The sequence below is a fragment of the Lactuca sativa genome, chromosome 7 (assembly GCF_002870075.4).
Source record: "Lactuca sativa cultivar Salinas chromosome 7, Lsat_Salinas_v11, whole genome shotgun sequence".
NCBI classification, from domain to species: domain Eukaryota; kingdom Viridiplantae; phylum Streptophyta; class Magnoliopsida; order Asterales; family Asteraceae; genus Lactuca; species Lactuca sativa.
This window is the reverse complement of record NC_056629.2, coordinates 38,515,593-38,526,846: the sequence shown is the minus strand read 5'-3', so window position 1 is coordinate 38,526,846 and position 11,254 is coordinate 38,515,593. Positions and strand designations below refer to the sequence as shown.

At 32.1% G+C, this 11,254-nt stretch overlaps 1 long non-coding RNA gene across 1 annotated transcript; it reads right to left on the bottom strand.

Annotated features, from left to right (window-relative positions):
* Nucleotides 1-8,022: 8,022 nt before the first annotated feature.
* LOC128127126 (uncharacterized) lies at nt 8,023-9,979 on the bottom strand. Its single transcript, XR_008225190.1, has 2 exons — nt 8,442-9,979; nt 8,023-8,362 (listed from the first exon to the last, which is right to left on the bottom strand). It is a non-coding gene; the product is annotated as an uncharacterized LOC128127126 (long non-coding RNA).
* Nucleotides 9,980-11,254: the final 1,275 nt, after the last annotated feature.

Here is an 11,254-nt window from a genome sequence, read left to right as displayed (position 1 = left end):
AGGATGTCCTAATTTCCAACCCACAGAATGTCATGCAGGCGCTCCCCACCCCCGACTGACCAATACATCGCGGCTAATCCCCTTGGTCGTGTCTTGGTTGCTAAGGGATAAAGAGTCACGAGACTCATCAGTCCACCACATCGTGACTAGACCATAGTTGTACCAGAGTTTACGTCCCAGACAACTTACGTGTTGTTTGTTTTTTGGAAGCAAAAATCCATAAAGATTGCGGACCACCTCTGCAACCCTCTGCAGTAGAAGAGGTGGACCAAACGGCTGCAGACTGTAATATGAAGTGTGTTTGTTTTTTTAACATCTGCATGCTGCTGCAGATATTAAAAAATTAAAATAAACTAATTTTATAATCCGAAAATAGTTTTTTAATACCGAAAATTTAATAATGTATGACATTTCGTCAAGAATTTATGATATTTCAGCAAAAAAATAATGATATTTTAACAAAAAAAATTTAGCATAAAATAATGATATTTCATCAACAAATTATTACTTATTCAATAAAAAAATATATTTCAACAATAATAAACGAAAAAAAATGTGAAATAAGATTTCAGCAATATATAATCAATATTTTAGCAAAAAAAAAGAAGAAGAAGAAAAGGTTGGAAGAGGTAGAAAGTGGCAAAACAAGTGATGCCTCAAGAAGAACACACACAAAAGTTTTTTAATCCGAAGACTTCTGAAAAATAAACAGCTGCGAGATGAAAAGTGTTGCGCATGTGTTGCGTCGTGCAGCAATAAGAGGTCTGAAGAGGTTTTTTCCAAAAAAACAAAGAACACCTTAATCTATTAAGCTCTTAACATTTAACTCCAGAGCTCCAAATCTTAGATTTGAATCGACTTAAGTCATGCATGGACAGAGTTTCCAAATTTATCCATCCCTCAACCTCTAATGACCTCGATCTTGAAATCTAACACCAAATGGGACCAAAATGACCAAGAAGAATTTGCATGGCCGAATTAAGTGCAAGCACTCGACTTTATGGGACCATAAGATCCAAAACCCATCACTAAATCAAACCAAGGTCTTGAAGATGCTCAAAATTCCAAGAATCTTCCTCCAAAGACCCTAAAGGGACATTTGAGCATGATCAACAACCAAATAAGGATAAAGGTATGGGCTTTATACCTTTCAGAAGCATGGAATGCTTAGAAGATCAGCTCCCAACAACAACCAACTCCAACAACAAAGAATGACAACCTCCTTCTTTTTCCAAGAGCACTCAAGATCTTGAAACACCAAGCAAACACACACTAAGAGACCAAGAACACACACACATACAAAACTAGGGTTTCTCTCAGGAGGGTGGAGGATAAGAATGAGACAAAACCTTAGTCATCCCATTGCTAAAATATAGCACAAGGCTCAAGATTTAGGGGTTTAAGCCCAACTCCCACCGCTCCACGGTAGACAGCTGACCATGCCACTAATTTATGACGTGGTCGCACCACGATGGATCTCCACCACCGTGTTGCGTTCAGTCAACATCCCAAAGTTCAAAACTTAAGATAATTAAACTTCTAAAAGAATAATACCTGAAAACAGGTGTTAAGTTAGCTAATTGCAAGATCATTAAATTAGTTGCTAAATAATTATTAGTATCCGTTAATCTAACCAAGGTTGTTCATCACTTTATAAATTGTTATCAACTTTATTATATTCATATCACTTTCAATAAATTGACCATATGAAATTAGAGGGATTCAGAATCTAAGCATAAATACTTCAAAATTGTTATTTTAATCAAATTCATTGCTCAGTTTGTTTGTCTTAATTAATAATGAAAATCGAGTTTAAGATAATTAAAAATAAATCATCCCTACCCCTCTCCTTTATTTTATGTTTATAGTTTAATTTTATCTGAATCAACACATACTCGTTACCCAAGTGTTCGAGTCTTGCCATAGCTACACTACTACACGATTAAGTACATTGTCTAGTGTGTGTTTTTGTCTAGTTGAGAATAAACCAGTTTTATAAATTTTAAACTTTGATTACATTTTAGTATATTAAACCACACATCAAGAAATCATAATATCTTATTATGATAATTAACACATGCATGTGGCACATTTTTAGCATCAATAACACTAAAAACAACTAGTCGGTTAATAGAAAATCATTGTCTCTATCAGGATCAGATAAGTCTGATAATCGAATGTTGGCCAAAGGATCTCGCTATGCCTACCAAATTGGAAGGACTTAGCATTTGGCTATACCAAACCCTCACTCCAGTATGGATAATATCACCATATATCATGGATGAGCAACCACAACAACAGTCGATTTCGAAACCCACACGATGAAGCCAAAAGAGTCTCGCATAATTCTACTAAGAGATTGTGACACCCAAGGTCACCTGGAAAAAATATACACGATAGATGAACATAAATCATACCTTGTGAAAAACAGTTTCTCCTCATCAACGCTACAAATACCTCTTACATACACCAAGTAACATCTCACTACCAAATTCTCTTTAAAGTTCTCATTTACTCTCTTGAGTAATACCCCATAACTTGCCTCGGAACGTAATCCTGAGATGCTATCGGATCTCTTTGTGATCTACAAGTCTTCGAACATCCACAACTCAAACATGAAAAGTCTAGCTATTAGTCGGTTTCACCTTAAACGTCTCCCTGGCCTCTAGGACCTGGTTCTGTGAAGACTCTGTGAAGACTGATCTTTTTAAAAAAAAATTAATTCGACACTAAAATAAATTATATTAATAGTAAATGAAAGGTAAAATTTGTCTTCACTCTTTGAATTGTTCTCAATTTCAATATTATATTCAACAAATTCACCTCTTCATTATTAAATTATTTGTTATCTTTTATGATGAAAATTACATGGTTAAAAAAATAGTGTATTTGGTGGGATGCTATCCATGAACAAAACGAACTTGAACAGGAAAAAGGAAAATAATCAAGAGCATGACTAACTACATGATTGTCTTATAAGAAATTCACGTTTACAACAATAAACTTCCATTATACCTTGCATATCTAAAAGGTTGTGCGTCCACCAATACAAGGAAATGGCACTTAGACAATCCGACTTTGTTGCATATGACTACAAATTATATATATATATATATATATATATATATATATATATATATATATATATATATATATATATATATATATATATATATGGGAAAAGGGAATATACATACATTACAGCCCCACCTAAGCTTAGGTACTAAACCTCTTGAAAATACATTTTTTTACTATATAAAGATTACGGTTAATGGATTCACTATTAATACTTCAAGATGTAAATTCAAGATCGACATAATTGAGTTTAGGGTTTAGGGTTTAGGTTTAGGTTTAGGGTTTAGGGTTTTGGGTTTAGGTTTATGGTTTAGGGTTTAGGGTTTAGGTTTAGGGTTTAAGGTTTAGGGTTTAGGATTTAGGGTTTATGGGTTTAGGTATTAGGTTGAGGATTTAGGGTTTAGGGTTTAGGTTTAGGTTTTAGTAATGTTCATTTTGGTGAACTAATAAACGATAATGGAGTGAAGAAAACAGAGATGGTAAAACGATAATGAAAGAAAGAAATGATATGGAGGATGGTATATTTACCAAGTGAAACCAAATCGGGTATATTTAGCAAGTTAAAACGACATATTTTAGAGGTTTAGTACCTAAGCTTAGGTGGGGTTGTAATGTATATTCCCTATCCCCTATATATATATATATATATATATATATATATATATATATATATATATATATATATAAGAAGCGATTGCACGAAACTAGAATAGAAGACACAAAAAAGAAAGAAAAAGTCTAGGGAACCAAAAAGCTATTCCCCCAAACATAGCTCCAAGAAGGGTTTCTAAAAAATGGTAATATGATGAGATCCCTAAAATACCCCCTCAGCAAGATGTAAGACCAACAAGGAGTGAAGCCACAAAGTTAAAACAGACAACACCACCTTAACGATCCGATAAATATTTACCCTTCCATAGTTCTTGATAGCCTTCTTCAACATACTCTAACTTTTCCAATGTATACCCTTTAAATATAACCAAACAATACAAATAAATATTAATTACTACCATAAGCGCATCGGAAGTTGTCGGAGTTCTTAGATAAGTGTTTATGCATTTTAACTAAGCATCTCGACCTGCTGGATAGCAAAAAAGAGGCAGAAACTAAAGGCAAATGTGAAGCACTTGTAAATACATCCACAACACCATCTCTGCTTCACTGTCTGTAGTCATTTCTTCTTCGTATATTGTCTCGAGAGTTTTAGAAGCATGAAGTCTCAAGATCTGTAGAAAATGGGATGTTGTAACTGCAGAAAATGGAGTGTGGTGTTGTGATGGTTTGGTAGTCTTCGGGTAGGCTTTGAGTACGAAAGCAAAGAGAAGTCTTGTTTCCATGACTGCAGTGCTACAGATTTATTCGGTATATGGAGAGGGGAGATAGTGGAAGAGAAGGATGAGTGAATATGTCACGCATGTGTTGGATTATTTATAGGAGTAAGAAGAGTTAGTGAACCGTCTATTTTCTTTGTTTTACAGTCAACCAAAATCATTTCACCAGTACTTGATCGTTAATTCTATCGACATGGAATCACATTTGTCTGTCGTGAATTATGTGTAACTAGTTAATAAAAAGCGATAAAACAACAATAATAGTAATAATTGTTGTCGTTATTCATAAAATTAAGATTTTATTAATTTAGGATAATTTACAAGCAAAGTTTCCAAATTTTGACATTATTATGAAATTACAACTTTATCTTTAGAAAAATCTATATATTCTAGACAATAAAACCATTTAAAAAAACTAAAACAGCGTAGAATATTATCTTATTATAATCTTATTTATTCTCTGGTACGACAGAATATATTATTTTATTATATTTTATCTATTTAGTTAAAAGAATGTTTTAGGAATCGTATTATATTATTTATAGATGTATTATCTTAATGTAATATTATTGTATTCTATTTGTCTATTAAATTGTCTTATTGTAATATAATCTTAAGAGAAAGTATTATCTTAGTGTAATTTCAAGGCATTCTTAATGTTTGATAATATTATATTATTATAACTTTATTGTATTTATGTTTGACAAAATGGTATTAACTTCGGTGGCAAAAGCATGAATTACGGCTTTAGTTGCTCCTTAAACTATCAGTTGCATATTTTTTAATGGGTGCACTTTAACAAATTTGTTTTCACACTACGACGTAAAATCGAGTGGTGGCCAGGGACCTCCCCCCCCCCCCCCCCGAACCTTGGTAGTACAGGATGGTGTTGTTTGGCTGGCAATACAATCATGATATGCTTTGCTAATCCTTGTTTGATGTGCGAACGGTGCTAGCAGCGCAGCCAGCATTAGATTTGTGTCGATGATCGGGAAAACATAGGCATTAAAGTTGCATGTATTGCATTTTGTGATGCTAATACGGTATGCTTGTCTGCCCTCGTTAGACGTGTGATTAGTGCCTAAGCGTAGCCAACATTGGTTTAGTGCCAATGACAAGGAAGACACAATAATTATCGTGAAAGTATTGTCCGACAAAGAGTAAACTATTTAGAAATAGATAAACTATTTCAGAAATAGACAAACTATTTCAAATAGGTTGGATTGTTCGCCTAAAGCCCTACACTGTCAACAACTGATTCATTGGATCTCAATGTGTAAAAAAAACTTAAAAATCATTTCCTGACTTAAACAAAAGTAACTAATCAATGAAGGTTCGGGGAATCGAACCCCCCCCCCCCCCCCTCCCCAGTGAGACCCTTAAATCCGCCGATGATTATCTTACTATTATTTTCCTGTAAATTTAACCGTTGACAAAGGTATTATCATAGGATATAAATTTACTACAATACTTTTTGTGAGACAAATAAATTATGTTAATGTAATTGTTTTGTATTTTTTTCCTTTTGTATTAATAAAAAACATGACAAAATGTATTATCTTATTTTTATTCTTTTTATATTATCTTTCTGTATACATAAGGTGTTATCTTATTATACTATGTTTATCTAATTAGTGGCGGATTTAGTATGTTAGTAGTGGGGTGCATGCACCCCATTTAAAGTAGCCGCAACACATATACTATATATAAAAATGATACTTCCTCCGTCCTAAAATTATAGTCCATCTTTCCTTTTTGGTTTGTCTCAAAATAATAATCCACTTCTAAAAATAAATAACATTTTTACCAAAATACCCCTCATTATTATTTAACTAACTAAGCATTTAATGAAACATTAAATACAAAGTAAGGGCAAAGCTGTCATTTTATTAAATAAAGTTAGTGGTAGTTAATACTTTTCTTAATCTGTATGTTTTTTTGTCTATGGACAATAATATTGCGACGGAGGGAGTACTATATTTAAGTAGAAAGTTACATTTGGCCTACTAAAAAATAACAAATTTTTAGAGTTTCTTTTGATCATATAATATTAACGATATAATGGATCCCGGTAAAATTTTGGTATGGGTCCGCCACTCAATCTAATAGATGATATTATCTTAATATAATTTAATTGTATTTTATGTATCCGACATAAAGTATTATTATATTATATTCTTTTAGTTTAATATTTGATATTATTTTGTTATAATCTTATAGTAATCTATTTTTGTTTATTCTATCTATCCGATAGAATATGTACTATTTTATTATACCTTTTTCATTAATATTTATACTATTTTATTATATTTTTATTCTAATCTATTTGTCTCACATAATATTATTTATGGACTTTAAAGAGTAACTTTTATAGTTTATATTTCCATATTTTTTCAAATTTATTACTATGATATTATTTTTTTTCAAAACTAGATAAATATTAAGATATTCTTAGGGATGGAAAAAATCTCCATATCCGAGAGGGAACTCGAAACTTACACCCGTTTTGACCGGGGATAGGGACGAAGATGAGAATCTCCACATAAAAAAGTGGGGTTGAGGATACCCCTAGTCCGACCCGGCCCCAATAGATATTAATATATAAAAATAAACAAAACATATACTTATAGTAAAACTTATAATACCTAAAACGTTATATTAGCATTCCACATTATAATCAGGTTTAATTTATATATGTTTTATACATTAGAGGACGTAAATGGTAAAATTGTATTAAAATTGTATTAATTGAACTATATAAAATTTAATAAATTATTATATTAGCATTCCACAATTAATACAATTTTACCATTTAAGTCCTCTAATGTATAAAGCGTATACAAAATTCTATGGCACGTATTTTATAAATGTTACGAAATTTGGTTTTTTCCATTAAAAACTAAATATTTGATTAGTGTTGAACTACAAATCTTATGAATTCCAACTTATGAATCCATTATAATCAAGTTTAATTTATTAAATGTTAACTAGCTATTCTTTATTATTAACGGTTATTATTATTATTATTATTATTATTATTATTATTATTATTATTATTACACTCATCACGAGCGTTATAATGACGCCGTTGTCTTTCATGGTGTCCGTCATCTTTATTATTATATTCTTTATCATTGACGATGACATCTTTGTATTATTCATTTTGGTCGTCCTCTATTATTATTATTATTATTTATTTATTTATTTTTGTTTGTATCACTTGTTTTCTTCCTTTATAAAAGAAATTTGGAAAGATGTACAAATTTTGGAATGGTAAAATGTGGTCTCCTTCAATAAACACACTAACAGTAACTACATTGATCATGTAGAAGAATTTGGAAAGTAACCATGTTCATTGGTGTCGATTAGTTATGTATTTCAATCCAAAGTTTTTGTGAGACAAAAATATTGGTCCGGCATACAAATCCAAAATTGTGCTTTAACGAGTATTAATTGGATAAGCATTGACATAAATCCTTTTTTCCCTTTAATTAGAAACCCTTTTTCGTATGGCAATTGTTTCAGAGTTTTTTGGTGTGTGTTTTAGTCTACTTGAGAATAAACCAGTTTTATAAATTTAAAATTTTGATTACATTTTAGTATATTAAACCACACATCAAGAAAACATAATCTCTTATTACGATAATTAACACATGCATGTGGCACATGTTTAGCATCGATAACACTAAAAACAACTAGTCGGTTAACAAAAAATCATTGTGTCTATCAGGATAAGATAAGTACGATAATCGAATGTTGGCCAAAGGATCTCGCTATGCCTACCAAATTGGAAGGAGACTTAGCATTTGGCTATACCAAACCCTTACTCCAGTATGGATAATCTCACCTTATATCATGGTTGAGCAACCACAACAACAATCGATTTCGAAACCCGCACGATGAAGCCAAAAGAGTCTTGCCTAATTCTACTAAGAGATCGCGCCACCCAGGGTCACCTGCAAAAAATATACACGATAGATGAACATAGATCATACCTTATGACAAGCATTTTCTCCTCGACAACACTATAAATACCTCTTACATATAAGAGATCACCAAGTAACATCTCACTACCAAATTCTCTTTAAAGTTCTCATTTACTCTCTTGAGTAATACCCCCTAACTTGCCTCAGAACGTAATCTTGAGATGCTATCGGATCTCTTTGTGATCTATAGGTCTTCGAACATCCACAACTCAAACATGAAACGTCTAGCTCTTAGTCGGTTTCACCTCAAACATCTCCCTGGCCTCTAGGACATGGTTATGTGAAGACCGATCTTTTTAAGAAAAATCTAATTCAACACCAAAATAAATAAATTATATAAATAGTAAATGAAAGGTAAAAGTTGCTTTCACTCTTTGAATTGTTATATTGAGTGGAGTAAGTGATTAGTTAAAAACAAAAATGATTGTTCTATTTCAATATTATTTTTAACTAATTCACGTCTTCATTATTACATTATTTGTTATCTTTTATGATGAAAATTACATGGTTAACAAAATAGTATATTTGGTGGGATGCCATCAATGAACAGAAAGAACCAGAAAATGAAAAGGGAAAATAATCAAGAGCATGACTGACTGCATGATTGTCTTATAAGAAATTCACGTTTACAACAATAAACTTCCATTATACCCTAGAGATCGAAAAGGTTGTGCATCCACCAATACAAGGAAATGACACTTAGAAAATCCGACTTTGTTGCATAAGATTACAAATTATATATATAGAAGAAGCGACTGCACGAAACTAAAATAGAAGACACGAAAAAAAAAAAAAAGTCTAGGGAACCAAAAAGCTATTCCCCCAAACATAGCTCCAAGAAGGGTTTCTAAACAAAATAGTCATATGATGAGATCCCTGAAATAACCCCTCAGCAGGATGACCAACGATGCAAGACCAACAAGGAGTGAAGCCACAAAGCTAAAATTGACAACACCACCTTAACGACCCAAGCAATATTTACCCTTCCATAGTTCTTGATATCCTTCTTCAACATACTCTAACTTTTCCAACGTATATCCTTTAAATATAACCAAACAATAGAAATGAATACTAATTACTACCATAAGCACATCGGAAGTTGTGAGAGTTCTTCGATAAGTGTTTCTGCATTTTAACTAAGCATGTCGACCTGCTAGATAGCAAAAAAGAGGCAGAAACCGAAGGCAAAGGTGAAGCATTTGTAAATACATCTGCAACACCATCTCTGCTTTCACTGCATGTGGTCATTTCTTCTTCGTATATTGTCTCGAGAGTTTTAGAAGCATGAAGTCTTGAGATCTGTAGAAAACGGGATGCTGCAACTGCAGAAAATGGAGTGCGGTGTTGTGATGGTTTGCTACTCTTCGGGTGGGCTTTGGGTACGGAAGCAAAGAGAAGTCTTGTTGCCATGACTGTAGTGCTATGGATTTATTCGGTATATGGAGAGGGGAGATAGTTGAAGAGAAGGATGAGTGAATATGTCATGCATGTGCTGGATTATTTATAGGAGTAAGAAGAGCCAGTGGACCGCTTATTTTCTTTGTTTAACAGTCAACCAAAATCATTTCTGCGGTACTTGATCGTTAATTCTATCGACATGTAATCACATTTGTTTGTCGTGAATTATGTGTAACTAGTTAATAAAATGCGATAAAACAACAATAATAGTAATAATTTTTATCATTATTCATATAATTAAGACTTTATTAAATTAGGATAATTTACATGCAAAGTTTCCAAATGTTGACATTATTATGAATTTACAACTTTAACTTTACTAAAATCTATATATTATCGACAATAAAATCATTTTTAAAAAAACAAAATAGAATATTATCTTATTATAAAAGAAATTTGGAAAGACGTAGAAATTTTGGAATGGTAAAATATGGTCTCCTTCGATAAACACACTAACAGTTACAATGATTAATTCTAATTTGTAGGTAATGGTATAAAGATCCCTTTTATATGTCTCACTCCAACTACATCTGATCATGTAGAAGAATTTGGAAAGTAACCATGTTCATTGGTGTCGATTAGTTATGTATTTCAATCTAAAGTTTTTGTGAGACAAAAATATTGGTCCTGCATACAAATCCAAACTTGTGCTTTAACGAGTATTAATTGGATGAACATTGACATAAATCCTTTTTTCCCTTTAATTAGAAACCCTTTTTCATACGGCAATTGTTTCAGAGTCTTCTTGCTCGTGTCATTTTCTGTAATAAATTCAAGACATTTATTTTTGTTAGAAAGGCAGTGTTAATTATTTTGGGTCCTGGTACGTAGCTCTCATCATGGTGAAGCTAGCTGGTTTTAATCATCATATTTCACACAAAATTAAATGTGTGATCGGTTGATTTGAACAGACATTTTTGCCCTCTATTTAAAAATCTTATTTTTGTGATACCAAATATAGAATGAACATAATTAACCTTGATGCCATGTTGTAAGAAATTACAGCAAAAGTACTCCCTAAACGAAAACAGATAGAGCAAAATAAGATAGAATGGATAGTATGTGGTCCATCCATATCCTCACGATGGCTTTTAATTTCATCATGCCTTGGATAAGAGGTCATACCGAATGAACTAGATAAGCTTTCAACTTTTGTATTTGCATTGTGATGGACTTGTTATTAAGGTGAACATGACAGTTGTGTATGCCAACCATACATTCAAGTTGTTTATCATTAAAATACAAGCTAGGGAAACATGATAGATTATCATTGCGATGGTGTTTATATTTAATTAAACATTTTTTAATAGATTAATAATTAATAATTAATAAACATATCAAAAAAGAAATAAGTAAGGGCAAAAGGGTCTTTTTATGTCCGGAGGGACGAAACGTGCAAGTTTT